General features: G+C 43.7%; 71 non-coding genes across 71 annotated transcripts; all 71 read left to right on the top strand.

Annotated features, from left to right (window-relative positions):
* The first annotated feature begins 984 nt into the window (after positions 1-984).
* On the top strand, positions 985-1,056 carry TRNAE-UUC (transfer RNA glutamic acid (anticodon UUC)). Its single transcript has one exon. It is a non-coding gene; the product is annotated as a tRNA-Glu (tRNA).
* A 1,233-nt stretch (positions 1,057-2,289) lies between these two features.
* On the top strand, positions 2,290-2,361 carry TRNAE-UUC (transfer RNA glutamic acid (anticodon UUC)). Its single transcript has one exon. It is a non-coding gene; the product is annotated as a tRNA-Glu (tRNA).
* Positions 2,362-2,439: 78 nt separating this feature from the next.
* TRNAE-CUC (transfer RNA glutamic acid (anticodon CUC)) lies at positions 2,440-2,511 on the top strand. The gene has a single exon. It is a non-coding gene; the product is annotated as a tRNA-Glu (tRNA).
* A 79-nt stretch (positions 2,512-2,590) lies between these two features.
* Positions 2,591-2,662, top strand: TRNAE-CUC (transfer RNA glutamic acid (anticodon CUC)). The gene has a single exon. It is a non-coding gene; the product is annotated as a tRNA-Glu (tRNA).
* A 79-nt stretch (positions 2,663-2,741) lies between these two features.
* Positions 2,742-2,813, top strand: TRNAE-CUC (transfer RNA glutamic acid (anticodon CUC)). Its single transcript has one exon. It is a non-coding gene; the product is annotated as a tRNA-Glu (tRNA).
* Positions 2,814-3,042: 229 nt separating this feature from the next.
* TRNAE-CUC (transfer RNA glutamic acid (anticodon CUC)) lies at positions 3,043-3,114 on the top strand. Its single transcript has one exon. It is a non-coding gene; the product is annotated as a tRNA-Glu (tRNA).
* A 79-nt stretch (positions 3,115-3,193) lies between these two features.
* Positions 3,194-3,265, top strand: TRNAE-CUC (transfer RNA glutamic acid (anticodon CUC)). Its single transcript has one exon. It is a non-coding gene; the product is annotated as a tRNA-Glu (tRNA).
* A 204-nt stretch (positions 3,266-3,469) lies between these two features.
* TRNAE-CUC (transfer RNA glutamic acid (anticodon CUC)) lies at positions 3,470-3,541 on the top strand. The gene has a single exon. It is a non-coding gene; the product is annotated as a tRNA-Glu (tRNA).
* Positions 3,542-3,620: 79 nt separating this feature from the next.
* On the top strand, positions 3,621-3,692 carry TRNAE-CUC (transfer RNA glutamic acid (anticodon CUC)). The gene has a single exon. It is a non-coding gene; the product is annotated as a tRNA-Glu (tRNA).
* A 379-nt stretch (positions 3,693-4,071) lies between these two features.
* On the top strand, positions 4,072-4,143 carry TRNAE-CUC (transfer RNA glutamic acid (anticodon CUC)). The gene has a single exon. It is a non-coding gene; the product is annotated as a tRNA-Glu (tRNA).
* Positions 4,144-4,222: 79 nt separating this feature from the next.
* Positions 4,223-4,294, top strand: TRNAE-CUC (transfer RNA glutamic acid (anticodon CUC)). The gene has a single exon. It is a non-coding gene; the product is annotated as a tRNA-Glu (tRNA).
* A 79-nt stretch (positions 4,295-4,373) lies between these two features.
* Positions 4,374-4,445, top strand: TRNAE-CUC (transfer RNA glutamic acid (anticodon CUC)). Its single transcript has one exon. It is a non-coding gene; the product is annotated as a tRNA-Glu (tRNA).
* A 229-nt stretch (positions 4,446-4,674) lies between these two features.
* TRNAE-CUC (transfer RNA glutamic acid (anticodon CUC)) lies at positions 4,675-4,746 on the top strand. Its single transcript has one exon. It is a non-coding gene; the product is annotated as a tRNA-Glu (tRNA).
* A 229-nt stretch (positions 4,747-4,975) lies between these two features.
* TRNAE-CUC (transfer RNA glutamic acid (anticodon CUC)) lies at positions 4,976-5,047 on the top strand. The gene has a single exon. It is a non-coding gene; the product is annotated as a tRNA-Glu (tRNA).
* Positions 5,048-5,251: 204 nt separating this feature from the next.
* On the top strand, positions 5,252-5,323 carry TRNAE-CUC (transfer RNA glutamic acid (anticodon CUC)). Its single transcript has one exon. It is a non-coding gene; the product is annotated as a tRNA-Glu (tRNA).
* Positions 5,324-5,402: 79 nt separating this feature from the next.
* On the top strand, positions 5,403-5,474 carry TRNAE-CUC (transfer RNA glutamic acid (anticodon CUC)). Its single transcript has one exon. It is a non-coding gene; the product is annotated as a tRNA-Glu (tRNA).
* Positions 5,475-6,306: 832 nt separating this feature from the next.
* On the top strand, positions 6,307-6,378 carry TRNAE-CUC (transfer RNA glutamic acid (anticodon CUC)). The gene has a single exon. It is a non-coding gene; the product is annotated as a tRNA-Glu (tRNA).
* Positions 6,379-6,457: 79 nt separating this feature from the next.
* TRNAE-CUC (transfer RNA glutamic acid (anticodon CUC)) lies at positions 6,458-6,529 on the top strand. Its single transcript has one exon. It is a non-coding gene; the product is annotated as a tRNA-Glu (tRNA).
* Positions 6,530-6,608: 79 nt separating this feature from the next.
* TRNAE-UUC (transfer RNA glutamic acid (anticodon UUC)) lies at positions 6,609-6,680 on the top strand. Its single transcript has one exon. It is a non-coding gene; the product is annotated as a tRNA-Glu (tRNA).
* A 230-nt stretch (positions 6,681-6,910) lies between these two features.
* Positions 6,911-6,982, top strand: TRNAE-CUC (transfer RNA glutamic acid (anticodon CUC)). Its single transcript has one exon. It is a non-coding gene; the product is annotated as a tRNA-Glu (tRNA).
* A 354-nt stretch (positions 6,983-7,336) lies between these two features.
* TRNAE-CUC (transfer RNA glutamic acid (anticodon CUC)) lies at positions 7,337-7,408 on the top strand. The gene has a single exon. It is a non-coding gene; the product is annotated as a tRNA-Glu (tRNA).
* A 654-nt stretch (positions 7,409-8,062) lies between these two features.
* On the top strand, positions 8,063-8,134 carry TRNAE-CUC (transfer RNA glutamic acid (anticodon CUC)). The gene has a single exon. It is a non-coding gene; the product is annotated as a tRNA-Glu (tRNA).
* A 79-nt stretch (positions 8,135-8,213) lies between these two features.
* Positions 8,214-8,285, top strand: TRNAE-CUC (transfer RNA glutamic acid (anticodon CUC)). The gene has a single exon. It is a non-coding gene; the product is annotated as a tRNA-Glu (tRNA).
* Positions 8,286-8,663: 378 nt separating this feature from the next.
* Positions 8,664-8,735, top strand: TRNAE-CUC (transfer RNA glutamic acid (anticodon CUC)). The gene has a single exon. It is a non-coding gene; the product is annotated as a tRNA-Glu (tRNA).
* A 229-nt stretch (positions 8,736-8,964) lies between these two features.
* Positions 8,965-9,036, top strand: TRNAE-UUC (transfer RNA glutamic acid (anticodon UUC)). Its single transcript has one exon. It is a non-coding gene; the product is annotated as a tRNA-Glu (tRNA).
* Positions 9,037-9,240: 204 nt separating this feature from the next.
* Positions 9,241-9,312, top strand: TRNAE-CUC (transfer RNA glutamic acid (anticodon CUC)). The gene has a single exon. It is a non-coding gene; the product is annotated as a tRNA-Glu (tRNA).
* Positions 9,313-9,542: 230 nt separating this feature from the next.
* On the top strand, positions 9,543-9,614 carry TRNAE-CUC (transfer RNA glutamic acid (anticodon CUC)). The gene has a single exon. It is a non-coding gene; the product is annotated as a tRNA-Glu (tRNA).
* A 79-nt stretch (positions 9,615-9,693) lies between these two features.
* On the top strand, positions 9,694-9,765 carry TRNAE-CUC (transfer RNA glutamic acid (anticodon CUC)). The gene has a single exon. It is a non-coding gene; the product is annotated as a tRNA-Glu (tRNA).
* Positions 9,766-10,295: 530 nt separating this feature from the next.
* TRNAE-UUC (transfer RNA glutamic acid (anticodon UUC)) lies at positions 10,296-10,367 on the top strand. Its single transcript has one exon. It is a non-coding gene; the product is annotated as a tRNA-Glu (tRNA).
* A 204-nt stretch (positions 10,368-10,571) lies between these two features.
* Positions 10,572-10,643, top strand: TRNAE-CUC (transfer RNA glutamic acid (anticodon CUC)). Its single transcript has one exon. It is a non-coding gene; the product is annotated as a tRNA-Glu (tRNA).
* A 79-nt stretch (positions 10,644-10,722) lies between these two features.
* On the top strand, positions 10,723-10,794 carry TRNAE-CUC (transfer RNA glutamic acid (anticodon CUC)). The gene has a single exon. It is a non-coding gene; the product is annotated as a tRNA-Glu (tRNA).
* A 79-nt stretch (positions 10,795-10,873) lies between these two features.
* Positions 10,874-10,945, top strand: TRNAE-CUC (transfer RNA glutamic acid (anticodon CUC)). Its single transcript has one exon. It is a non-coding gene; the product is annotated as a tRNA-Glu (tRNA).
* Positions 10,946-11,024: 79 nt separating this feature from the next.
* On the top strand, positions 11,025-11,096 carry TRNAE-CUC (transfer RNA glutamic acid (anticodon CUC)). Its single transcript has one exon. It is a non-coding gene; the product is annotated as a tRNA-Glu (tRNA).
* Positions 11,097-11,175: 79 nt separating this feature from the next.
* On the top strand, positions 11,176-11,247 carry TRNAE-CUC (transfer RNA glutamic acid (anticodon CUC)). The gene has a single exon. It is a non-coding gene; the product is annotated as a tRNA-Glu (tRNA).
* Positions 11,248-11,326: 79 nt separating this feature from the next.
* TRNAE-CUC (transfer RNA glutamic acid (anticodon CUC)) lies at positions 11,327-11,398 on the top strand. The gene has a single exon. It is a non-coding gene; the product is annotated as a tRNA-Glu (tRNA).
* Positions 11,399-11,628: 230 nt separating this feature from the next.
* Positions 11,629-11,700, top strand: TRNAE-CUC (transfer RNA glutamic acid (anticodon CUC)). Its single transcript has one exon. It is a non-coding gene; the product is annotated as a tRNA-Glu (tRNA).
* A 79-nt stretch (positions 11,701-11,779) lies between these two features.
* Positions 11,780-11,851, top strand: TRNAE-CUC (transfer RNA glutamic acid (anticodon CUC)). Its single transcript has one exon. It is a non-coding gene; the product is annotated as a tRNA-Glu (tRNA).
* Positions 11,852-12,682: 831 nt separating this feature from the next.
* On the top strand, positions 12,683-12,754 carry TRNAE-UUC (transfer RNA glutamic acid (anticodon UUC)). Its single transcript has one exon. It is a non-coding gene; the product is annotated as a tRNA-Glu (tRNA).
* A 204-nt stretch (positions 12,755-12,958) lies between these two features.
* On the top strand, positions 12,959-13,030 carry TRNAE-CUC (transfer RNA glutamic acid (anticodon CUC)). Its single transcript has one exon. It is a non-coding gene; the product is annotated as a tRNA-Glu (tRNA).
* Positions 13,031-13,109: 79 nt separating this feature from the next.
* On the top strand, positions 13,110-13,181 carry TRNAE-CUC (transfer RNA glutamic acid (anticodon CUC)). Its single transcript has one exon. It is a non-coding gene; the product is annotated as a tRNA-Glu (tRNA).
* Positions 13,182-13,260: 79 nt separating this feature from the next.
* On the top strand, positions 13,261-13,332 carry TRNAE-CUC (transfer RNA glutamic acid (anticodon CUC)). Its single transcript has one exon. It is a non-coding gene; the product is annotated as a tRNA-Glu (tRNA).
* Positions 13,333-13,411: 79 nt separating this feature from the next.
* On the top strand, positions 13,412-13,483 carry TRNAE-CUC (transfer RNA glutamic acid (anticodon CUC)). The gene has a single exon. It is a non-coding gene; the product is annotated as a tRNA-Glu (tRNA).
* Positions 13,484-13,863: 380 nt separating this feature from the next.
* On the top strand, positions 13,864-13,934 carry TRNAE-CUC (transfer RNA glutamic acid (anticodon CUC)). The gene has a single exon. It is a non-coding gene; the product is annotated as a tRNA-Glu (tRNA).
* A 79-nt stretch (positions 13,935-14,013) lies between these two features.
* TRNAE-CUC (transfer RNA glutamic acid (anticodon CUC)) lies at positions 14,014-14,085 on the top strand. The gene has a single exon. It is a non-coding gene; the product is annotated as a tRNA-Glu (tRNA).
* Positions 14,086-14,164: 79 nt separating this feature from the next.
* On the top strand, positions 14,165-14,236 carry TRNAE-CUC (transfer RNA glutamic acid (anticodon CUC)). Its single transcript has one exon. It is a non-coding gene; the product is annotated as a tRNA-Glu (tRNA).
* Positions 14,237-14,916: 680 nt separating this feature from the next.
* Positions 14,917-14,988, top strand: TRNAE-UUC (transfer RNA glutamic acid (anticodon UUC)). Its single transcript has one exon. It is a non-coding gene; the product is annotated as a tRNA-Glu (tRNA).
* Positions 14,989-15,192: 204 nt separating this feature from the next.
* On the top strand, positions 15,193-15,264 carry TRNAE-CUC (transfer RNA glutamic acid (anticodon CUC)). The gene has a single exon. It is a non-coding gene; the product is annotated as a tRNA-Glu (tRNA).
* A 79-nt stretch (positions 15,265-15,343) lies between these two features.
* TRNAE-CUC (transfer RNA glutamic acid (anticodon CUC)) lies at positions 15,344-15,415 on the top strand. Its single transcript has one exon. It is a non-coding gene; the product is annotated as a tRNA-Glu (tRNA).
* A 79-nt stretch (positions 15,416-15,494) lies between these two features.
* On the top strand, positions 15,495-15,566 carry TRNAE-CUC (transfer RNA glutamic acid (anticodon CUC)). Its single transcript has one exon. It is a non-coding gene; the product is annotated as a tRNA-Glu (tRNA).
* A 79-nt stretch (positions 15,567-15,645) lies between these two features.
* TRNAE-CUC (transfer RNA glutamic acid (anticodon CUC)) lies at positions 15,646-15,717 on the top strand. The gene has a single exon. It is a non-coding gene; the product is annotated as a tRNA-Glu (tRNA).
* Positions 15,718-16,247: 530 nt separating this feature from the next.
* TRNAE-UUC (transfer RNA glutamic acid (anticodon UUC)) lies at positions 16,248-16,319 on the top strand. The gene has a single exon. It is a non-coding gene; the product is annotated as a tRNA-Glu (tRNA).
* A 204-nt stretch (positions 16,320-16,523) lies between these two features.
* TRNAE-CUC (transfer RNA glutamic acid (anticodon CUC)) lies at positions 16,524-16,595 on the top strand. Its single transcript has one exon. It is a non-coding gene; the product is annotated as a tRNA-Glu (tRNA).
* A 79-nt stretch (positions 16,596-16,674) lies between these two features.
* Positions 16,675-16,746, top strand: TRNAE-CUC (transfer RNA glutamic acid (anticodon CUC)). Its single transcript has one exon. It is a non-coding gene; the product is annotated as a tRNA-Glu (tRNA).
* A 79-nt stretch (positions 16,747-16,825) lies between these two features.
* On the top strand, positions 16,826-16,897 carry TRNAE-CUC (transfer RNA glutamic acid (anticodon CUC)). The gene has a single exon. It is a non-coding gene; the product is annotated as a tRNA-Glu (tRNA).
* A 227-nt stretch (positions 16,898-17,124) lies between these two features.
* Positions 17,125-17,196, top strand: TRNAE-CUC (transfer RNA glutamic acid (anticodon CUC)). The gene has a single exon. It is a non-coding gene; the product is annotated as a tRNA-Glu (tRNA).
* Positions 17,197-17,425: 229 nt separating this feature from the next.
* On the top strand, positions 17,426-17,497 carry TRNAE-CUC (transfer RNA glutamic acid (anticodon CUC)). Its single transcript has one exon. It is a non-coding gene; the product is annotated as a tRNA-Glu (tRNA).
* Positions 17,498-17,576: 79 nt separating this feature from the next.
* Positions 17,577-17,648, top strand: TRNAE-CUC (transfer RNA glutamic acid (anticodon CUC)). The gene has a single exon. It is a non-coding gene; the product is annotated as a tRNA-Glu (tRNA).
* A 530-nt stretch (positions 17,649-18,178) lies between these two features.
* Positions 18,179-18,250, top strand: TRNAE-UUC (transfer RNA glutamic acid (anticodon UUC)). The gene has a single exon. It is a non-coding gene; the product is annotated as a tRNA-Glu (tRNA).
* A 204-nt stretch (positions 18,251-18,454) lies between these two features.
* Positions 18,455-18,526, top strand: TRNAE-CUC (transfer RNA glutamic acid (anticodon CUC)). The gene has a single exon. It is a non-coding gene; the product is annotated as a tRNA-Glu (tRNA).
* A 79-nt stretch (positions 18,527-18,605) lies between these two features.
* TRNAE-CUC (transfer RNA glutamic acid (anticodon CUC)) lies at positions 18,606-18,677 on the top strand. The gene has a single exon. It is a non-coding gene; the product is annotated as a tRNA-Glu (tRNA).
* A 79-nt stretch (positions 18,678-18,756) lies between these two features.
* On the top strand, positions 18,757-18,828 carry TRNAE-CUC (transfer RNA glutamic acid (anticodon CUC)). The gene has a single exon. It is a non-coding gene; the product is annotated as a tRNA-Glu (tRNA).
* A 228-nt stretch (positions 18,829-19,056) lies between these two features.
* On the top strand, positions 19,057-19,128 carry TRNAE-CUC (transfer RNA glutamic acid (anticodon CUC)). The gene has a single exon. It is a non-coding gene; the product is annotated as a tRNA-Glu (tRNA).
* Positions 19,129-19,357: 229 nt separating this feature from the next.
* TRNAE-CUC (transfer RNA glutamic acid (anticodon CUC)) lies at positions 19,358-19,429 on the top strand. The gene has a single exon. It is a non-coding gene; the product is annotated as a tRNA-Glu (tRNA).
* A 79-nt stretch (positions 19,430-19,508) lies between these two features.
* TRNAE-CUC (transfer RNA glutamic acid (anticodon CUC)) lies at positions 19,509-19,580 on the top strand. The gene has a single exon. It is a non-coding gene; the product is annotated as a tRNA-Glu (tRNA).
* Positions 19,581-19,659: 79 nt separating this feature from the next.
* On the top strand, positions 19,660-19,731 carry TRNAE-UUC (transfer RNA glutamic acid (anticodon UUC)). The gene has a single exon. It is a non-coding gene; the product is annotated as a tRNA-Glu (tRNA).
* A 1,106-nt stretch (positions 19,732-20,837) lies between these two features.
* On the top strand, positions 20,838-20,909 carry TRNAE-CUC (transfer RNA glutamic acid (anticodon CUC)). The gene has a single exon. It is a non-coding gene; the product is annotated as a tRNA-Glu (tRNA).
* Positions 20,910-21,289: 380 nt separating this feature from the next.
* Positions 21,290-21,361, top strand: TRNAE-CUC (transfer RNA glutamic acid (anticodon CUC)). Its single transcript has one exon. It is a non-coding gene; the product is annotated as a tRNA-Glu (tRNA).
* Positions 21,362-21,591: 230 nt separating this feature from the next.
* TRNAE-CUC (transfer RNA glutamic acid (anticodon CUC)) lies at positions 21,592-21,663 on the top strand. Its single transcript has one exon. It is a non-coding gene; the product is annotated as a tRNA-Glu (tRNA).
* A 379-nt stretch (positions 21,664-22,042) lies between these two features.
* TRNAE-CUC (transfer RNA glutamic acid (anticodon CUC)) lies at positions 22,043-22,114 on the top strand. The gene has a single exon. It is a non-coding gene; the product is annotated as a tRNA-Glu (tRNA).
* Positions 22,115-22,343: 229 nt separating this feature from the next.
* Positions 22,344-22,415, top strand: TRNAE-UUC (transfer RNA glutamic acid (anticodon UUC)). Its single transcript has one exon. It is a non-coding gene; the product is annotated as a tRNA-Glu (tRNA).
* A 204-nt stretch (positions 22,416-22,619) lies between these two features.
* TRNAE-CUC (transfer RNA glutamic acid (anticodon CUC)) lies at positions 22,620-22,691 on the top strand. Its single transcript has one exon. It is a non-coding gene; the product is annotated as a tRNA-Glu (tRNA).
* Positions 22,692-22,723: the final 32 nt, after the last annotated feature.

Below are 22,723 nucleotides of genomic sequence, written 5' to 3'. Positions count from 1 at the left end.
GCTAAGATACCTGACTTTCACCCAGAAGGCCCGGGTTCGATTCCCGGTATCGGAGCACGTGGTTTTGTACCACTTTTCAAGAATAGACTTAAGGATATAGGTTTATGAATAGAATTAAGACTTGTTTAAGCAAGTCCGATATGGTCTAGTGGCTAGGATATCTGGCTCTCACCCAGAAGGCCTGGTTCGATTCCCGGTATCGGAGCGAGTGCTTTTGCACCGCTTTTCTAGAATAGAATTAAGACTTGGTTGAGCAAGTACGATATGGTCTACTCGCTAACATACCTGACTTTCACCCAGAAGGCCCGGGTTCGATTCCCGGTATCGGAGCACGTGGTTTTGTACCACTTTTCAAGAATAGACTTAAGGATATAGCTTTATGAATAGAATTAAGACTTGTTTAAGCAAGTCCGATATGGTCTAGTGGCTAGGATATCTGGCTCTCACCCAGAAGGCCTGGTTCGATTCCCGGTATCGGAGCGAGTGCTTTTGTACCGCTTTTCAAGAATAGACTTAAGGATATTGGTTTATGAATAGAATTAAGACTTGGTTAAGCAAGTCCGATATGGTCTAGTGGCTAGGATATCAGCTTTCACCCAGAAGGCCCGGGTTCGATTCCTGGTATCGGAGCGAGTGCTTTTGTACCGCTTTTCAAGAATAGAATTAAGACTAGGTTGTGTAAGTACGATATGGTCTAGTCGCTAGGATACCTGACTTTCACCCAGAAGGCCCGGGTTCGATTCCCGGTATCGGAGCGAGTGCTTTTGTACCGCTTTTAAAAAATAGACTTAATGATATAGGTTTATGAATAGAATTAAGACTTGGTTGAGGAAGTCCGATATGGTCTAGTGGCTAGGATAACTGCTTTGTACCCAGAAGGCCCGGCTTCGATTCCCGGTATCGCAGCGAGTGTTTTGTAAAGCATTTCAAAAATAGACTTAAGGATATAAGTTTATGAATAGATTTAAGACTTGGTTAAGCAAGTCCGATATGGTCTAGTGGCTAGGATATCTGGCTTTCACCCAGAAGGCCCGGGTTCGATTCCTGGTATCGGAGCGGGTGGTTTTGTACCGCTTTTCAAGAATAGAATTAAGACTAGGTTGAGCAAGTTCAATATGGTCTAGTCACTAGGATACCTGACTTTCACCCAGAAGGCCCGGGTTCGATTCCCGGTATCGGAGCACGTGGTTTTGTACCGCTTTTCAAGAATAGACTTAAGGATATAGGTTTATGAATAGAATTAAGAATTGATTAAGCAAGTCCGATATGGTCTAGTGGCTAGGATATCTGGCTGTCACGCAGAAGGGCGGGTTCGATTCCCGGTATCGGAGTGAGTGCTTTTGTACCGCTTTTGATGAATAAACTTAAAGACACATTTATAGGAATAATATTTTGGGTTGTTTGGACCAGTTAGATATGGTCTAGTGGCTAGGATATCTGGCTCTCATCCAGAAGGCTCGGGTTCGATTCCCGGTATCGGAGCGAGTGCTTTTGTACCGCTTTTCAAGAATAGACTTAAGGATATAGGTTTATGAATAGAATTAAGACTTGGTTGAGGAAGTCCGCTATGGTCTAGTGGCTAGGATATCTGGCTCTCACCCAGAAGGCCCGGGTTCGATTCCCGGGATTGGAGCGAGTGCTTTTGTACCGCTTTTCAAGAATAGAATTAAGACTAGGTTGAGCAAGTTCAATATGGTCTAGTCGCTAGGATACCTGACTTTCACCCAGAAGGTCCGGGTTCGATTCCCGGTATCGGAGCACGTGGTTTTGTACCGCTTTTCAAGAATAGACTTAAGGATATAGGTTTATGAATAGAATTAAGAATTGATTAAGCAAGTCCGATATGGTCTAGTGGCTAGGATATCTGGCTGGCACGCAGAAGGGCGGGTTCGATTCCCGGTATCGGAGTGAGTGCTTTTGTACCGCTTTTGAAGAATAAACTTAAAGACACATTTATAGGAATAATATTTAGGGTTGTTTCAACCAGTCCGATATAGTCTAGTGGCTAGGATATCTGGCTCTCACCCAGAAGGCGAGAGTACGATTCCCGGTATCGGACTGATTGCTTTTGTACCGCTTTTGATGAATAAACTTAAAGACACATTTATAGGAATAATATTTTGGGTTGTTCGGACCAGTTAGATATGGTCTGGTGGCTAGGATATCTGGCTCTCATCCAGAAGGCTCGGGTTCGATTGCCGGTATCGGAGCGAGTGCTTTTGTACCGCTTTTCAAGAATAGACTTAAGGATATAGGTTTATGAATAGAATTAAAACTTGGTCGAGGAAGTCCGATATGGTCTAGTGGCTAGGATATCTGGCTTTCACCCAGAAGGCCCAGGTTCGATTCCCGGTATCGGAGCGAGTGCTTTTGTACCGCTTTTCAAGAATAGACTTAAGGATATTGGTTTATGAATAGAATTAAGATTTATTAAGCAAGTCCGGTATGGTCTAGTGGCTAGGATATCTGGCTCTCACCCAGAAGGCCCGGGTTCGATTCCCGGTATTGGAGCGAGTGCTTTTGTACCGCTCTTCAAGAATAGACTTAAGGATATTGGTTTATGAATAGAATTAAGACTTGACTAAGCAAGTCCGATATGGTCTAGTGGCTAGGATATCTGGCTCTCACCCAGAAGGCCCGGGTTCGATTCCCGGTATCGGAGCGAGTGCTTTTGTACCGCTTTTCAAGAATAGACTTAAGGTAATTGATTTATGAATAGAATTAAGACTTGATTAAGCAAGTCCGATATGGTCTAGTGGCTAGGATATCTGGCTCTCACCCAGAAGGCCCGGGTTCGATTCCCGGTATCGGAGCGAGTGCTTTTGTACCGCTTTTCAAGAATAGACTTAAGGTAATTGATTTATGAATAGAATTAAGACTTGATTAAGCAAGTCCGATATGGTCTAGTTGCTAGGATATCTGGCTCTCACCCAGATGGGCGGGTTCGATTCCCGGTATCGGAGTGAGTGCTTTTGTACCGCTTTTGATGAATAAACTTAAAGACACATTTATAGGAATAATATTTTGGGTTGTTACGACCAGTCAGATATGGTCTAGTGGCTAGGATATCTGGCTCTCATCCAGAAGGCTCGGGTTCGATTCCCGGTATCGGAGCGAGTGCTTTTGTTCCGGTTTTCAAGAATAGACTTAAGGATATAGGTTTATGAATAGAATTAAGACTTGGTTGAGGAAGTCCGATATGGTCTAGTGGCTAGGATATCTGGCTCTCACCCAGAAGGCCCGGGTTCGATTCCCGGTATCGGAGCGAGTGCTTTTGTACCGTTTTTTAAGAATAGAATTAAGACTAGGTTGAGCAAGTACAATATGGTCTAGTCGCTAGGATACGTGACTTTCACCCAGAAGGCCCGGGTTCGATTCCCGGTATCGGAGGACGTGGTTTTGTACCGCATGTCAAGAATAGACTTAAGGATATAGGTTTATGAATAGAATTAAGCCTTGTTTGACCGAGTCCGATATGGTCTAGTGGCTAGGGTATCTGGCTCTCACCCAGAAGGCCCGGGTTCGATTCCCGGTATCGGAGCGAGTGCTTTTGTACCGCTTTTCAAGAATAGACTTAAGGTAATTGATTTATGAATAGAATTAAGACTTGATTGAGCAAGTCCGATATGGTCTAGTGGCTAGGAAATCTGGCTCTCACCCAGAAGGCCCGGGTTCGATTCCCGGTATCGGAGCGAGTGCTTTTGTACCGCTTTTCAAGAATAGACTTAAGGATATTGGTTTATGAATAGAATTAAGACTTTATTAAGCAAGTTCGATATGGTCTAGTGGCTAGGATATCTGGCTCTCACCCAGAAGGACGGGTTCGATTCCCGGTATCGGAGTGAGTGCTTTTGTACCGCTTTTGAAGAATAAACTTAAAGACACATTTATAGGAATAATATTTAGGGTTGTTTCAACCAGTCCGATATAGTCTAGTGGCTAGGATATCTGGCTCTCACCCAGAAGGCGAGAGTACGATTCCCGGTATCGGAGCGAGTGCTTTTGTACCGCTTTTCAAGAATAGACTTAAGGATATTGGTTTATGAATAGAATTAAGATTTATTAAGCAAGTCCGGTATGGTCTAGTGGCTAGGATATCTGGCTCTCACCCAGAAGGCCCGGGTTCGATTCCCGGTATTGGAGCGAGTGCTTTTGTACCGCTTTTCAAGAATAGACTTAAGGATATTGGTTTATGAATAGAATTAAGACTTGACTAAGCAAGTCCGATATGGTCTAGTGGCTAGGATATCTGGCTCTCACCCAGAAGGCCCGGGTTCGATTCCCGGTATCGGAGCGAGTGCTTTTGTACCGCTTTTCAAGAATAGACTTAAGGTAATTGATTTATGAATAGAATTAAGACTTGATTAAGCAAGTCCGATATGGTCTAGTGGCTAGGATATCTGGCTCTCACCCAGAAGGCCCGGGTTCGATTCCCGGTATCGGAGCGAGTGCTTTTGTACCGCTTTTCAAGAATAGACTTAAGGATATTGGTTTATGAATAGAATTAAGACTTTATTAAGCAAGTCCGATATGGTCTAGTTGCTAGGATATCTGGCTCTCACCCAGAAGGGCGGGTTCGATTCCCGGTATCGGAGTGAGTGCTTTTGTACCGCTTTTGATGAATAAACTTAAAGACACATTTATAGGAATAATATTTTGGGTTGTTACGACCAGTCAGATATGGTCTAGTGGCTAGGATATCTGGCTCTCATCCAGAAGGCTCGGGTTCGATTCCCGGTATCGGAGCGAGTGCTTTTGTTCCGGTTTTCAAGAATAGACTTAAGGATATAGGTTAATGAATAGAATTAAGACTTGGTTGAGGAAGTCCGATATGGTCTAGTGGCTAGGATAACTGCTTTGTACCCAGAAGGCCCGGCTTCGATTCCCGGTATCGCAGCGAGTGTTTTGTAAAGCATTTCAAAAATAGACTTAAGGATATAGGTTTATGAATAGAATTAAGACTTGGTTAAGCAAGTCCGATATGGTCTAGTGGCTAGGATATCTGGCTCTCACCCAGAAGGCCCGGGTTCGATTCCCGGTATCGGAGCGAGTGCTTTTGTACCGTTTTTTAAGAATAGAATTAAGACTAGGTTGAGCAAGTACAATATGGTCTAGTCGCTAGGATACGTGACTTTCACCCAGAAGGCCCGAGTTCGATTCCCGGTATCGGAGCACGTGGTTTTGTACCGCTTGTCAAGAATAGACTTAAGGATATAGGTTTATGAATAGAATTAAGCCTTGTTTGACCGAGTCCGATATGGTCTAGTGGCTAGGGTATCTGGCTCTCACCCAGAAGGCACGGGTTCGATTCCCGGTATCGGAGCGAGTGCTTTTGTACCGCTTTTCAAGAATAGACTTAAGGTAATTGATTTATGAATAGAATTAAGACTTGATTGAGCAAGTCCGATATGGTCTAGTGGCTAGGAAATCTGGCTCTCACCCAGAAGGCCCGGGTTCGATTCCCGGTATGGGAGCGAGTGCTTTTGTACCGCTTTTCAAGAATAGACTTAAGGATATTGGTTTATGAATAGAATTAAGACTTTATTAAGCAAGTTCGATATGGTCTAGTGGCTAGGATATCTGGCTCTCATCCAGAAAGCTCGGGTTCGATTCCCGGTATCGGAGCGAGTGCTTTTGTTCCGGTTTTCAAGAATAGACTTAAGGATATAGGTTTATGAATAGAATTAAGACTTGGTTGAGGAAGTCCGATATGGTCTAGTGGCTTGGATATCTGGCTGTCACGCAGAAGGGCGGGTTCGATTCCCGATGTCGGAGTGAGTGCTTTTGTACCGCTTTTGATGAATAAACTTAAAGACACATTTATAGGAATAATATTTTGGGTTGTTACGACCAGTCAGATATGGTCTAGTGGCTAGGATATCTGGCTCTCATCCAGAAAGCTCGGGTTCGATTCCCGGTATCGGAGCGAGTGCTTTTGTACCGCTTTTCAAGAATAGACTTAAGGATATAGGTTTATGAATAGAATTAAGACTTGATTAAGCAAGTCCGATATGGGCTAGTGGCTTGGATATCTGGCTGTCACGCAGAAGGGCGGGTTCGATTCCCGATGTCGGAGTGAGTGCTTTTGTACCGCTTTTGATGAATAAACTTAAAGACACATTTATAGGAATAATATTTTGGGTTGTTCCGGCCAGTCAGATATGGTCTAGTGGCTAGGATATCTGGCTCTCACCCAGAAGGCTCGGGTTCGATTCACGGTATCGGAGCGAGTGCTTTTGTACCGCTTTTCAAGAATAGACTTAAGGATATTGGTTTATGAATAGAATTAAGACTTGACTAAGCAAGTCCGATATGGTCAAGTGGCTAGGATATCTGGCTCTCACCCAGAAGGCCCGGGTTCGATTCCCGGTATCGGAGCGAGTGCTTTTGTACCGCTTTTCAAGAATAGACTTAAGGATATTGGTTTATGAATAGAATTAAGACTTGACTAAGCAAGTCCGATATGGTCAAGTGGCTAGGATATCTGGCTCTCACCCAGAAGGCCCGGGTTCGATTCCCGGTACCGGAGCGAGTGCTTTTGTACCGCTTTTCAAGAATATACTTAAGGATATAGGTTTATGAATAGAATTAAGACTTGAGTGAGGAAGTCCGATATGGTCTAGTGGCTAGGATATCTGGCTTTCACCCAGAAGGCCTGGGTTCGATTCCCGGTATCGGAGCGAGTGCTTTTGTACCGCTTTTCAAGAATAGACTTAAGGATATTGGTTTATTTATAGAATTAAGACTTTATTAAGCAAGTCCGATATGGTCTAGTGGCTAGGATATCTGGCTCTCACCCAGAAGGCGAGAGTACGATTCCCGGTATCGGAGCGAGTGCTTTTGTACCGGTTTTCAAGAATAGACTTAAGGATATAGGTTTATGAATAGAATTAAGACTTGCTTCAGCAAGTCCGATATGGTCTAGTGGCTAGGATATCTGGCTCTCACTCAGAAGGCCCGGGTTCGATTCCCGGTATCGGAGCGAGTGCTTTTGTATCGCTTTTCAAGAATAGAATTAAGACTTGGTTGAGCAAGTACGATATGGTCTACTCGCTAAGATACCTGACTTTCACCCAGTAGGCCCGGGTTCGATTCCCGGTATCGGAGCACGTGTTTTTGTACCACTTTTCAAGAATAGACTTAAGGATATAGGTTTATGAATGGAATTAAGACTTGTTTAAGCAAGTCCGATATGGTCTAGTGGCTAGGATATCTGGCTCTCACCCAGAAGGCCTGGTGCGATTCCCGATATCGGAGCGAGTGCTTTTGTACCGCTTTTCAAGAATAGACTTAAGGATATTGGTTTATGAATAGAATTAAGACTTGATTAAGCAAGTCAGATATGGTCTAGTGGCTAGGATATCTGGCTCTCATCCAGAAGGCTCGGGTTCGATTCCCGGTATCGGAGCGAGTGCTTTTGTTCCGGTTTTCAAGAATAGACTTAAGGATATAGGTTTATGAATAGAATTAAGACTTGGTTGAGGAAGTCCGATATGGTCTAGTGGCTAGGATAACTGCTTTGTACCCAGAAGGCCCGGCTTCGATTCCCGGTATCGCAGCGAGTGTTTTGGAAAGCATTTCAAAAATAGACTTAAGGATATAGGTTTATGAATAGAATTAAGACTTGTTTAAGCAAGTCCGATATGGTCTAGTGGCTAGGATATCTGGCTCTCACCCAGAAGGCCAGGTTCGATTCCCGGTATCGGAGCGAGTGCTTTTGTACCGCTTTTCAAGAATAGAATTAAGACTAGGTTGAGCAAGTACAATATGGTCTAGTCGCTAGGATACCTGACTTTCACGCAGAAGGCCCGGGTTCGATTCCCGGTATCGGAGCACGTGCTTTTGTACCGCTTTTCAAGAATAGACTTAAGGATATGGGTTTATGAATAGAATTAAGACTTGTTTAACCATGTCCGATATGGGCTAGTGGCTTGGATATCTGGCTGTCACGCAGAAGGGCGGGTTCGATTCCCGATATCGGAGTGAGTGCTTTTGTACCGCTTTTGATGAATAAACTTAAAGACACATTTATAGGAATAATATTTTGGGTTGTTCCGGCCAGTCAGATATGGTTTAGTGGCTAGGATATCTGGCTCTCACCCAGAAGGCCCGGGTTCGATTCCCGGTATCGGAGCGAGTGCTTTTGTACCGCTTTTCAAGAATAGACTTAAGGATATTGGTTTATGAATAGAATTAAGACTTGACTAAGCAAGTCCGATATGGTCAAGTGGCTAGGATATCTGGCTCTCACCCAGAAGGCCCGGGTTCGATTCCCGGTATCGGAGCGAGTGCTTTTGTACCGCTTTTCAAGAATAGACTTAAGGATATAGGTTTATGAATAGAATTTAGACTTAATTGAGGAAGTCCGATATGGTCTAGTGGCTAGGATATCTGGCTCACCTAGAAGGCCCGGGTTCGATTCCCGGTATCGGAGCGAGTGCTTTTGTGCCGCTTTTCAAGAATAGACTTAAGGATATTGGTTTGTGAATAGAATTAAGACTTGATTAAGCAAGTCCGATATGGTCTAGTGGCTAGGATATCTGGCTCTCACCCAGAAGGGCGGGTTCGATTCCCGATATCGGAGCGAGTGCTTTTGTACCGCTTTTGATGAATAAACTTAAAGACACATTTATAGGAATAATATTTTGGGTTGTTACGACCAGTCAGATATGGTCTAGTGGCTAGGATATCTGGCTCTCATCCAGAAGGCTCGGGTTCGATTCCCGGTATCGGAGCGAGTGCTTTTGTTCCGGTTTTCAAGAATAGACTTAAGGATATAGGTTTATGAATAGAATTAAGACTTGGTTGAGGTAGTCCGATATGGTCTAGTGGTTAGGATAACTGCTTTGTACCCAGAAGGCCCGGCTTCGATTCCCGGTATCGCAGCGAGTGTTTTGTAAAGCATTTCAAAAATAGACTTAAGGATATAGGTTTATGAATAGAATTAAGACTTGGTTAAGCAAGTCCGATATGGTCTAGTGGCTAGGATATCTGGCTTTCACCCAGAAGGCCCGGGTTCGATTCCCGGTATCGGAGCGAGTGCTTTTGTACCGTTTTTTAAGAATAGAATTAAGACTAGGTTGAGCAAGTACAATATGGTCTAGTCGCTAAGATACGTGACTTTCACCCAGAAGGCCCGGGTTCGATTCCCGGTATCGGAGCACGTGGTTTTGTACCGCTTTTCAAGAATAGACTTAAGGATATAGGTTTATGAATAGAATTAAGACATGTTTGACCAAGTCCGATATGGTCTGGTGGCTAGGATATCTGGCTCTCACCCAGAAGGCCCGGGTTCGATTCCCGGTATCGGAGCGAGTGCTTTTGTACCGCTTTTCAAGAATAGACTTAAGGATATAGGTTTATGAATAGAATTAAGACTTAATTGAGGAAGTCCGATATGGTCTAGTGGCTAGGATATCTGGCTTTCACGCAGAAGGCCTGGGTTCGATTCCCGGTATCGGAGCGAGTGCTTTTGTACCGCTTTTCAAGAATAGACTTAAGGATATTGGTTTACGAATAGAATTAAGACTTTATTAAGCAAGTCCGATATGGTCTAGTGGCTAGGATATCTGGCTCTCACCCAGAAGGCCCGGGTTCGATTCCCGGTATCGGAGCGAGTGCTTTTGTACCGCTTTTCAAGAATAGACTTAAGGATATTGGTTTATGAATAGAATTAAGACTTGACTAAGCAAGTCCGATATGGTCAAGTGGCTAGGATATCTGGCTCTCACCCAGAAGGCCCGGGTTCGATTCCCGGTATCGGAGCGAGTGCTTTTGTACCGCTTTTCAAGAATAGACTTAAGGATATTGGTTTATTTATAGAATTAAGACTTTATTAAGCAAGTCCGATATGGTCTAGTGGCTAGGATATCTGGCTCTCACCCAGAAGGGCGAGTTCGATTCCCGGTATCGGAGTGAGTGCTTTTGTACCGCTTTTGAAGAATAAACTTAAAGACACATTTATAGGAATAATATTTAGGGTTGTTTCAACCAGTCCGATATAGTCTAGTGGCTAGGATATCTGGCTCTCACCCAGAAGGCGAGAGTACGATTCCCGGTATCGGAGCGAGTGCTTTTGTACCGGTTTTCAAGAATAGACTTTAGGATATAGGTTTATGAATAGAATTAAGACTTGGTTGAGGAAGTCCGATATGGTCTAGTGGCTAGGATAACTGCTTTGTACCCAGAAGGCCCGGCTTCGATTCCCGGTATCGCAGCGAGTGTTTTGTAAAGCATTTCAAAAATAGACTTAAGGATATAGGTTTATGAATAGAATTAAGACTTGGTTAAGCAAGTCCGATATGGTCTAGAGGCTAGGATATCTGGCTTTCACCCAGAAGGCCCGGGTTCGATTCCCGGTATCGGAGCGAGTGCTTTTGTACCGTTTTTTAAGAATAGAATTAAGACTAGGTTGAGCAAGTACAATATGGTCTAGTCGCTAGGATACCTGACTTTCACCCAGAAGGCCCGGGTTCGATTCCCGGTATCGGAGCGAGTGCTTTTGTACCGCTTTTCAAGAATAGACTTAAGGTAATTGATTTATGAATAGAATTAAGACTTGATTTAGCAAGTCCGATATGGTCTAGTGGCTAGGATATCTGGCTCTCTCCCAGAAGGCCCGGGTTCGATTCCCGGTATCGGAGCGAGTGCTTTTGTACCGCTTTTCAAGAATAGACTTAAGGATATTGGTTTATGAATAGAAATAAGACTTGATTCAGCAAGTCCGATATGGTCTAGTGGCTAGGATATCTGGCTCTCACCCAGAAGGCCCGGGTTCGATTCCCGGTATCGGAGCACATGGTTTTGTACCGCTTTTCAAGAATAGATTTAAGGATATAGGTTTATGAATAGAATTAAGACATGTTTGACCAAGTCCGATATGGTCTAGTGGCTAGGATATCTGGCTCTCACCCAGAAGGCCCGGGTTCGATTCCCGGTATCGGAGCGAGTGCTTTTGTACCGCTTTTCAAGAATAGACTTAAGGTAATTGATTTATGAATAGAATTAAGACTTGATTAAGCAAGTCCGATATGGTCTAGTGGCTAGGATATCTGGCTCTCACCCAGAAGGCCCGGGTTCGATTCCCGGTATCGGAGCGAGTGCTTTTGTACCGCTTTTCAAGAATAGACTTAAGGATATTGGTTTATGAATAGAATTAAGACTTTATTAAGCAAGTCCGATATGGTCTAGTGGCTAGGATATCTGGCTCTCACCCAGAAGGCCCGGGTTCGATTCCCGGTATCGGAGCGAGTGCTTTTGTACCGCTTTTCAAGAATAGACTTAAGGATATTGGTTTATGAATAGAATTAAGACTTGACTAAGCAAGTCCGATATGGTCAAGTGGCTAGGATATCTGGCTCTCACCCAGAAGGCCCGGGTTCGATTCCCGGTATCGGAGTGAGTGCTTTTGTACCGCTTTTGATGAATAAACTTAAAGACATATTTATAGGAATAATATTTTGGGTTGTTACGACCAGTCAGATATGGTCTAGTGGCTAGGATATCTGGCTCTCATCCAGAAGGCTCGTGTTCGATTCCCGGTATCGGAGCGAGTGCTTTTGTTCCGGTTTTCAAGAATAGACTTAAGGTAATTGATTTATGAATAGAATTAAGACTTGATTAAGCAAGTCCGATATGGTCTAGTGGCTAGGATATCTGGCTCTCACCCAGAAGGCCCGGGTTCGATTCCCGGTATCGGAGCGAGTGCTTTTGTACCGCTTTTCAAGAATAGACTTAAGGATATTGGTTTATGAATAGAATTAAGACTTTATTAAGCAAGTCCGATATGGTCTAGTGGCTAGGATATCTGGCTCTCACCCAGAAGGCCCGGGTTCGATTCCCGGTATCGGAGCGAGTGCTTTTGTACCGCTTTTCAAGAATAGACTTAAGGATATTGGTTTATGAATAGAATTAAGACTTGACTAAGCAAGTCCGATATGGTCAAGTGGCTAGGATATCTGGCTCTCACACAGAAGGCCCGGGTTCGATTCCCGGTATCGGAGCGAGTGCTTTTGTACCGCTTTTCAAGAATAGACTTAAGGATATTGGTTTATTTATAGAATTAAGACTTTATTAAGCAAGTCCGATATGGTCTAGTGGCTAGGATATCTGGCTCTCACCCAGAAGGGCGAGTTCGATTCCCGGTATCGGAGCGAGTGCTTTTGTACCGCTTTTCAAGAATAGACTTAAGGATATTGGTTTATTTATAGAATTAAGACTTTATTAAGCAAGTCCGATATGGTCTAGTGGCTAGGATATCTGGCTCTCACCCAGAAGGGCGAGTTCGATTCCCGGTATCGGAGTGAGTGCTTTTGTACCGCTTTTGAAGAATAAACTTAAAGACACATTTATAGGAATAATATTTAGGGTTGTTTCAACCAGTCCGATATAGTCTAGTGGCTAGGATATCTGGCTCTCACCCAGAAGGCGAGAGTACGATTCCCGGTATCGGAGCGAGTGCTTTTGTACCGGTTTTCAAGAATAGACTTTAGGATATAGGTTTATGAATAGAATTAAGACTTGGTTGAGGAAGTCCGATATGGTCTAGTGGCTAGGATAACTGCTTTGTACCCAGAAGGCCCGGCTTCGATTCCCGGTATCGCAGCGAGTGTTTTGTAAAGCATTTCAAAAATAGACTTAAGGATATAGGTTTATGAATAGAATTAAGACTTGGTTAAGCAAGTCCGATATGGTCTAGAGGCTAGGATATCTGGCTTTCACCCAGAAGGCCCGGGTTCGATTCCCGGTATCGGAGCGAGTGCTTTTGTACCGTTTTTTAAGAATAGAATTAAGACTAGGTTGAGCAAGTACAATATGGTCTAGTCGCTAGGATACCTGACTTTCACCCAGAAGGCCCGGGTTCGATTCCCGGTATCGGAGCGAGTGCTTTTGTACCGCTTTTCAAGAATAGACTTAAGGTAATTGATTTATGAATAGAATTAAGACTTGATTTAGCAAGTCCGATATGGTCTAGTGGCTAGGATATCTGGCTCTCTCCCAGAAGGCCCGGGTTCGATTCCCGGTATCGGAGCGAGTGCTTTTGTACCGCTTTTCAAGAATAGACTTAAGGATATTGGTTTATGAATAGAAATAAGACTTGATTTAGCAAGTCCGATATGGTCTAGTGGCTAGGATATCTGGCTCTCACCCAGAAGGCCCGGGTTCGATTCCCGGTATCGGAGCACATGGTTTTGTACCGCTTTTCAAGAATAGATTTAAGGATATAGGTTTATGAATAGAATTAAGACATGTTTGACCAAGTCCGATATGGTCTAGTGGCTAGGATATCTGGCTCTCACCCTGAAGGCCCGGGTTCGATTCCCGGTATCGGAGCGAGTGCTTTTGTACCGCTTTTCAAGAATAGACTTAAGGTAATTGATTTATGAATAGAATTAAGACTTGATTAAGCAAGTCCGATATGGTCTAGTGGCTAGGATATCTGGCTCTCACCCAGAAGGCCCGGGTTCGATTCCCGGTATCGGAGCGAGTGCTTTTGTACCGCTTTTCAAGAATAGACTTAAGGATATTGGTTTATGAATAGAATTAAGACTTTATTTAGCAAGTCCGATATGGTCTAGTGGCTAGGATATCTGGCTCTCACCCAGAAGGGCGGGTTCGATTCCCGGTATCGGAGTGAGTGCTTTTGTACCGCTTTTGATGAATAAACTTAAAGACATATTTATAGGAATAATATTTTGGGTTGTTACGACCAGTCAGATATGGTCTAGTGGCTAGGATATCTGGCTCTCATCCAGAAGGCTCGTGTTCGATTCCCGGTATCGGAGCGAGTGCTTTTGTTCCGGTTTTCAAGAATAGACTTAAGGTAATTGATTTATGAATAGAATTAAGACTTGATTAAGCAAGTCCGATATGGTCTAGTGGCTAGGATATCTGGCTCTCACCCAAAGGCCCGGGTTCGATTCCCGGTATCGGAGCGAGTGCTTTTGTACCGCTTTTCAAGAATAGACTTAAGGATATTGGTTTATGAATAGAATTAAGACTTTATTAAGCAAGTCCGATATGGTCTAGTGGCTAGGATATCTGGCTCTCACCCAGAAGGCCCGGGTTCGATTCCCGGTATCGGAGCGAGTGCTTTTGTACCGCTTTTCAAGAATAGACTTAAGGATATTGGTTTATGAATAGAATTAAGACTTGACTAAGCAAGTCCGATATGGTCAAGTGGCTAGGATATCTGGCTCTCACCCAGAAGGCCCGGGTTCGATTCCCGGTATCGGAGCGAGTGCTTTTGTACCGCTTTTCAAGAATAGACTTAACGATATTGGTTTATTTATAGAATTAAGACTTTATTAAGCAAGTCCGATATGGTCTAGTGGCTAGGATATCTGGCTCTCACCCAGAAGGGCGAGTTCGATTCCCGGTATCGGAGCGAGTGCTTTTGTACCGCTTTTCAAGAATAGACTTAAGGATATTGGTTTATTTATAGAATTAAGACTTTATTAAGCAAGTCCGATATGGTCTAGTGGCTAGGATATCTGGCTCTCACCCAGAAGGGCGAGTTCGATTCCCGGTATCGGAGTGAGTGCTTTTGTACCGCTTTTGAAGAATAAACTTAAAGACACATTTATAGGAATAATATTTAGGGTTGTTTCAACCAGTCCGATATAGTCTAGTGGCTAGGATATCTGGCTCTCACCCAGAAGGCGAGAGTACGATTCCCGGTATCGGAGCGAGTGCTTTTGTACCGGTTTTCAAGAATAGACTTTAGGATATAGGTTTATGAATAGAATTAAGACTTGGTTGAGGAAGTCCGATATGGTCTAGTGGCTAGGATAACTGCTTTGTACCCAGAAGGCCCGGCTTCGATTCCCGGTATCGCAGCGAGTGTTTTGTAAAGCATTTCAAAAATAGACTTAAGGATATAGGTTTATGAATAGAATTAAGACTTGGTTAAGCAAGTCCGATATGGTCTAGAGGCTAGGATATCTGGCTTTCACCCAGAAGGCCCGGGTTCGATTCCCGGTATCGGAGCGAGTGCTTTTGTACCGTTTTTTAAGAATAGAATTAAGACTAGGTTGAGCAAGTACAATATGGTCTAGTCGCTAGGATACCTGACTTTCACCCAGAAGGCCCGGGTTCGATTCCCGGTATCGGAGCGAGTGCTTTTGTACCGCTTTTCAAGAATAGACTTAAGGTAATTGATTTATGAATAGAATTAAGACTTGATTTAGCAAGTCCGATATGGTCTAGTGGCTAGGATATCTGGCTCTCTCCCAGAAGGCCCGGGTTCGATTCCCGGTATCGGAGCGAGTGCTTTTGTACCGCTTTTCAAGAATAGACTTAAGGATATTGGTTTATGAATAGAAATAAGACTTGATTTAGCAAGTCCGATATGGTCTAGTGGCTAGGATATCTGGCTCTCACCCAGAAGGCCCGGGTTCGATTCCCGGTATCGGAGCACATGGTTTTGTACCGCTTTTCAAGAATAGATTTAAGGATATAGGTTTATGAATAGAATTAAGACATGTTTGACCAAGTCCGATATGGTCTAGTGGCTAGGATATCTGGCTCTCACCCTGAAGGCCCGGGTTCGATTCCCGGTATCGGAGCGAGTGCTTTTGTACCGCTTTTCAAGAATAGACTTAAGGTAATTGATTTATGAATAGAATTAAGACTTGATTAAGCAAGTCCGATATGGTCTAGTGGCTAGGATATCTGGCTCTCACCCAGAAGGCCCGGGTTCGATTCCCGGTATCGGAGCGAGTGCTTTTGTACCGCTTTTCAAGAATAGACTTAAGGATATTGGTTTATGAATAGAATTAAGACTTTATTTAGCAAGTCCGATATGGTCTAGTGGCTAGGATATCTGGCTCTCACCCAGAAGGGCGGGTTCGATTCCCGGTATCGGAGTGAGTGCTTTTGTACCGCTTTTGATGAATAAACTTAAAGACATATTTATAGGAATAATATTTTGGGTTGTTACGACCAGTCAGATATGGTCTAGTGGCTAGGATATCTGGCTCTCATCCAGAAGGCTCGTGTTCGATTCCCGGTATCGGAGCGAGTGCTTTTGTTCCGGTTTTCAAGAATAGACTTAAGGATATAGGTTTATGAATAGAATTAAGACTTGGTTGAGGAAGTCCGATATGGTCTAGTGGCTAGTATAACTGCTTTGTACCCAGAAGGCCCGGCTTCGATTCCCGGTATCGCAGCGAGTGTTTTGTAAAGCATTTCAAAAATAGACTTAAGGATATAGGTTTATGAATAGAATTAAGACTTGGTTAAGCAAGTCCGATATGGTCTAGTGGCTAGGATATCTGGCTTTCACCCAGAAGGCCCGGGTTCGATTCCCGGTATCGGAGCGAGTGCTTTTGTACCGTTTTTTAAGAATAGAATTAAGACTAGGTTGAGCAAGTACAATATGGTCTAGTCGCTAGGATACCTGACTTTCACCCAGAAGGCCCGGGTTCGATTCCCGGTATCGGAGCGAGTGCTTTTGTACCGCTTTTCAAGAATAGACTTAAGGTAATTGATTTATGAATAGAATTAAGACTTGATTTAGCAAGTCCGATATGGTCTAGTGGCTAGGATATCTGGCTCTCTCCCAGAAGGCCCGGGTTCGATTCCCGGTATCGGAGCGAGTGCTTTTGTACCGCTTTTCAAGAATAGACTTAAGGATATTGGTTTATGAATAGAATTAAGACTTGATTTAGCAAGTCCGATATGGTCTAGTGGCTAGGATATCTGGCTCTCACCCAGAAGGCCCGGGTTCGATTCCCGGTATCGGAGCGAGTGCTTTTGTACCGCTTTTCAAGAATAGACTTAAGGATATTGGTTTATGAATAGAATTAAGACTTGATTTAGCAAGTCCGATATGGTCTAGTGGCTAGGATATCTGGCTCTCACCCAGAAGGCCCGGGTTCGATTCCCGGTATCGGAGCGAGTGCTTTTGTACCGCTTTTCAAGAATAGACTTAAGGATATTGGTTATTAATAGAATTAAGACTTGATTAAGCAAGTCCGATATGGGCTAGTGGCTAGGATATCTGGCTCTCACCCAGAAGGGCTGGTTCGATTCCCGGTATCGGAAGCAGTGCTTTTGTACCGCTTTTGAAGAATAAACTTAAAGACACATTTATAGGAATAATATTAAGGTTGTTTCAACCAGTCCGATATGGTCTAGTGGCTAAGATATCTGGCTCTCACCCAGAAGGCCCGGGTTCGATTCCCGGTATCGGAGCGAGTGCTTTTGTACCGCTTTTCAAGAATAGACTTAAGGATATGGGTTTATGAATAGAATTAAGACTTGATTAAGCAAGTCCGATATGGGCTAGTGGCTTGGATATCTGGCTGTCACGCAGAAGGGCGGGTTCGATTCCCGATATCGGAGTGAGTGCTTTTGTACCGCTTTTGATGAATAAACTTAAAGACACATTTATAGGAATAATATTTTGGGTTGTTCCGGCCAGTCAGATATGGTTTAGTGGCTAGGATATCTGGCTCTCACCCAGAAGGCCCGGGTTCGATTCCCGGTATCGGAGCGAGTGCTTTTGTACCGCTTTTCAAGAATAGACTTAAGGATATTGGTTTATGAATAGAATTAAGACTTGACTAAGCAAGTCCGATATGGTCAAGTGGCTAGGATATCTGGCTCTCACCCAGAAGGCCCGGGTTCGATTCCCGGTATCGGAGCGAGTGCTTTTGTACCGCTTTTCAAGAATAGACTTAAGGATATTGGTTTATGAATAGAATTAAGACTTTATTTAGCAAGTCCGATATGGTCTAGTGGCTAGGATATCTGGCTCTCACCCAGAAGGGCGGGTTCGATTCCCGGTATCGGAGTGAGTGCTTTTGTACCGCTTTTGATGAATAAACTTAAAGACATATTTATAGGAATAATATTTTGGGTTGTTACGACCAGTCAGATATGGTCTAGTGGCTAGGATATCTGGCTCTCATCCAGAAGGCTCGTGTTCGATTCCCGGTATCGGAGCGAGTGCTTTTGTTCCGGTTTTCAAGAATAGACTTAAGGATATAGGTTTATGAATAGAATTAAGACTTGGTTGAGGAAGTCCGATATGGTCTAGTGGCTAGTATAACTGCTTTGTACCCAGAAGGCCCGGCTTCGATTCCCGGTATCGCAGCGAGTGTTTTGTAAAGCATTTCAAAAATAGACTTAAGGATATAGGTTTATGAATAGAATTAAGACTTGGTTAAGCAAGTCCGATATGGTCTAGTGGCTAGGATATCTGGCTTTCACCCAGAAGGCCCGGGTTCGATTCCCGGTATCGGAGCGAGTGCTTTTGTACCGTTTTTTAAGAATAGAATTAAGACTAGGTTGAGCAAGTACAATATGGTCTAGTCGCTAGGATACCTGACTTTCACCCAGAAGGCCCGGGTTCGATTCCCGGTATCGGAGCGAGTGCTTTTGTACCGCTTTTCAAGAATAGACTTAAGGTAATTGATTTATGAATAGAATTAAGACTTGATTTAGCAAGTCCGATATGGTCTAGTGGCTAGGATATCTGGCTCTCTCCCAGAAGGCCCGGGTTCGATTCCCGGTATCGGAGCGAGTGCTTTTGTACCGCTTTTCAAGAATAGACTTAAGGATATTGGTTTATGAATAGAATTAAGACTTGATTTAGCAAGTCCGATATGGTCTAGTGGCTAGGATATCTGGCTCTCACCCAGAAGGCCCGGGTTCGATTCCCGGTATCGGAGCGAGTGCTTTTGTACCGCTTTTCAAGAATAGACTTAAGGATATTGGTTTATGAATAGAATTAAGACTTGATTTAGCAAGTCCGATATGGTCTAGTGGCTAGGATATCTGGCTCTCACCCATAAGGCCCGGGTTCGATTCCCGGTATCGGAGCGAGTGCTTTTGTACCGCTTTTCAAGAATAGACTTAAGGATATTGGTTTATGAATAGAATTAAGACTTGATTAAGCAAGTCCGATATGGGCTAGTGGCTAGGATATCTGGCTCTCACCCAGAAGGGCTGGTTCGATTCCCGGTATCGGAAGGAGTGCTTTTGTACCGCTTTTGAAGAATAAACTTAAAGACACATTTATAGGAATAATATTAAGGTTGTTTCAACCAGTCCGATATGGTCTAGTGGCTAAGATATCTGGCTCTCACCCAGAAGGCCCGGGTTCGATTCCCGGTATCGGAGCGAGTGCTTTTGTACCGCTTTTCAAGAATAGACTTAAGGATATGGGTTTATGAATAGAATTAAGACTTGATTAAGCAAGTCCGATATGGGCTAGTGGCTTGGATATCTGGCTGTCACGCAGAAGGGCGGGTTCGATTCCCGATATCGGAGTGAGTGCTTTTGTACCGCTTTTGATGAATAAACTTAAAGACACATTTATAGGAATAATATTTTGGGTTGTTCCGGCCAGTCAGATATGGTTTAGTGGCTAGGATATCTGGCTCTCACCCAGAAGGCCCGGGTTCGATTCCCGGTATCGGAGCGAGTGCTTTTGTACCGCTTTTCAAGAATAGACTTAAGGATATTGGTTTATGAATAGAATTAAGACTTGACTAAGCAAGTCCGATATGGTCAAGTGGCTAGGATATCTGGCTCTCACCCAGAAGGCCCGGGTTCGATTCCCGGTATCGGAGCGAGTGCTTTTGTACCGCTTTTCAAGAATAGACTTAAGGATATAGGTTTATTAATAGAATTAAGACTTAATTGAGGAAGTCCGATATGGTCTAGTGGCTAGGATATCTGGCTTTCACCCAGAAGGCCTGGGTTCGATTCCCGGTATCGGAGCGAGTGCTTTTGTACCGCTTTTCAAGAATATACTTAAGGATATTGGTTTATTTATAGAATTAAGACTTTATTAAGCAAGTCCGATATGGTCTAGTGGCTAGGATATCTGGCTCTCACCCAGAAGGGCGGGTTCGATTCCCGGTATCGGAGTGAGTGCTTTTGTACCGCTTTTGAAGAATAAACTTAAAGACACATTTATAGGAATAATATTTAGGGTTGTTTCAACCAGTCCGATATAGTCTAGTGGCTAGGATATCTGGCTCTCACCCAGAAGGCGAGAGTACGAATCCCGGTATCGGAGCGAGTGCTTTTGTACCGGTTTTCAAGAATAGACTTAAGGATATAGGTTTATGAATAGAATTAAGACTTGGTTGAGGAAGTCCGATATGGTCTAGTGGCTAGAATAACTGCTTTGTACCCAGAAGGCCCGGCTTCGATTCCCGGTATCGCAGCGAGTGTTTTGTAAAGCATTTCAAAAATAGACTTAAGGATATAGGTTTATGAATAGAATTAAGACTTGGTTCAGCAAGTCCGATATGGTCTAGTGGCTAGGATATCTGGCTCTCACTCAGAAGGCCCGGGTTCGATTTCCGGTATCGGCGCGAGTGCTTTTGTATCGCTTTTCAAGAATAGAATTAAGACTTGGTTGAGCAAGTACGATATGGTCTACTCGCTAAGATACCTGACTTTCACCCAGTAGGCCCGGGTTCGATTCCCGGTATCGGAGCACGTGTTTTTGTACCACTTTTCAAGAATAGACTTAAGGATATAGGTTTATGAATAGAATTAAGACTTGCTTAATTAAGTCCGATATGGTCTAGTGGCTAGGATATCTGGCTCTCACCCAGAAGGCCTGGTGCGATTCCCGATATCGGAGCGAGTGCTTTTGTACCGCTTTTCAAGAATAGACTTAAGGATATTGGTTTATGAATAGAATTAAGACTTGATTAAGCAAGTCCGATATGGTCTAGTGGCTAGGATATCTGGCTGTCACGCAGAAGGGCAGGTTCGATTCCCGATATCGGAGTGAGTGCTTTTGTACCGCTTTTGATGAATAAACTTAAAGACACATTTATAGGAATAATATTTTGGGTTGTTCCGGCCAGTCAGATATGGTTTAGTGGCTAGGATATCTGGCTCTCACCCAGAAGGCCCGGGTTCGATTCCCGGTATCGGAGCGAGTGCTTTTGTACCGCTTTTCAAGAATAGACTTAAGGATATGGGTTTATGAATAGAATTAAGACTTAATTGAGGAAGTCCGATATGGTCTAGTGGCTAGGATATCTGGCTTTCACACAGCAGGCCTGGGTTCGATTCCCGGTATCGGAGCGAATGCTTTTGTTCCGGTTTTCAAGAATAGACTTAAGGATATAGGTTTATGAATAGAATTAAGACTTGGTTGAGGAAGTCCGATATGGTCTAGTGGCTAGGATATCTGGCTGTCACGCAGAAGGGCGGGTTCGATTCCCGATATCGGAGTGAGTGCTTTTGTACCGCTTTTGATGAATAAACTTAAAGACACATTTATAGGAATAATATTTTGGGTTGTTCCGGCCAGTCAGATATGGTTTAGTGGCTAGGATATCTGGCTCTCACCCAGAAGGCCCGGGTTCGATTCCCGGTATCGGAGCGAGTGCTTTTGTACCGCTTTTCAAGAATAGACTTAAGGATATGGGTTTATGAATAGAATTAAGACTTAATTGAGGAAGTCCGATATGGTCTAGTGGCTAGGATATCTGGCTTTCACACAGAAGGCCTGGGTTCGATTCCCGGTATCGGAGCGAGTGCTTTTGTACCGCTTTTCAAGAATAGACTTAAGGATATTGGTTTATGAATAGAATTAAGACTTTATTAAGCAAGTCCGATATGGTCTAGTGGCTAGGATATCTGGCTCTCACCCAGAAGGCCCGGGTTCGATTCCCGGTATCGGAGCGAGTGCTTTTGTACCGCTTTTCAAGAATAGACTTAAGGATATTGGTTTATGAATAGAATTAAGACTTGACTAAGCAAGTCCGATATGGTCAAGTGGCTAGGATATCTGGCTCTCACCCAGAAGGGCGGGTTCGATTCCCGATATCGGAGCGAGTGCTTTTGTACCGCTTTTCAAGAATAGACTTAAGGATATTGGTTTATGAATAGAATTAAGACTTGATTAAGCAAGTCCGATATGGTCTAGTGGCTAGGATATCTGGCTGTCACGCAGAAGGGCGGGTTCGATTCCCGATATCGGAGTGAGTGCTTTTGTACCGCTTTTGATGAATAAACTTAAAGACACAATTATAGGAATAATATTTTGGGTTGTTACGACCAGTCAGATATGGTCTAGTGGCTAGGATATCTGGCTCTCATCCAGAAGGCTCGGGTTCGATTCCCGGTATCGGAGCGAGTGCTTTTGTTCCGGTTTTCAAGAATAGACTTAAGGATATAGGTTTATGAATAGAATTAAGACTTGGTTGAGGAAGTCCGATATGGTCTAGTGGTTAGGATAACTGCTTTGTACCCAGAAGGCCCGGCTTCGATTCCCGGTATCGCAGCGAGTGTTTTGTAAAGCTTTTCAAAAATAGACTTAAGGATATAGGTTTATGAATAGAATTAAGACTTGGTTAAGCAAGTCCGATATGGTCTAGTGGCTAGGATATCTGGCTTTCACCCAGAAGGCCCGGGTTCGATTCCCGGTATCGGAGAGAGTGCTTTTGTACCGTTTTTTAAGAATAGAATTAAGACTAGGTTGAGCAAGTACAATATGGTCTAGTCGCTAAGATACGTGACTTTCACCCAGAAGGCCCGGGATCGATTCCCGGTATCGGAGCACATGGTTTTGTACCGCTTTTCAAGAATAGACTTAAGGATATAGGTTTATGAATAGAATTAAGACATGTTTGACCAAGTCCGATATGGTCTAGTGGCTAGGATATCTGGCTCTCACCCAGAAGGCCCGGGTTCGATTCCCGGTATCGGAGCGAGTGCTTTTGTACCGCTTTTCAAGAATAGA

The sequence above is a fragment of the Phalangium opilio genome, unplaced genomic scaffold (assembly GCF_054372755.1).
Source record: "Phalangium opilio isolate 3A_F unplaced genomic scaffold, DU_Popi_V2 ptg000106l_1, whole genome shotgun sequence".
NCBI lineage: Eukaryota > Metazoa > Arthropoda > Arachnida > Opiliones > Phalangiidae > Phalangium > Phalangium opilio.
Note: the sequence above shows the minus strand (reverse complement) of the source record. Positions and strands in the feature narration are given on the sequence as shown.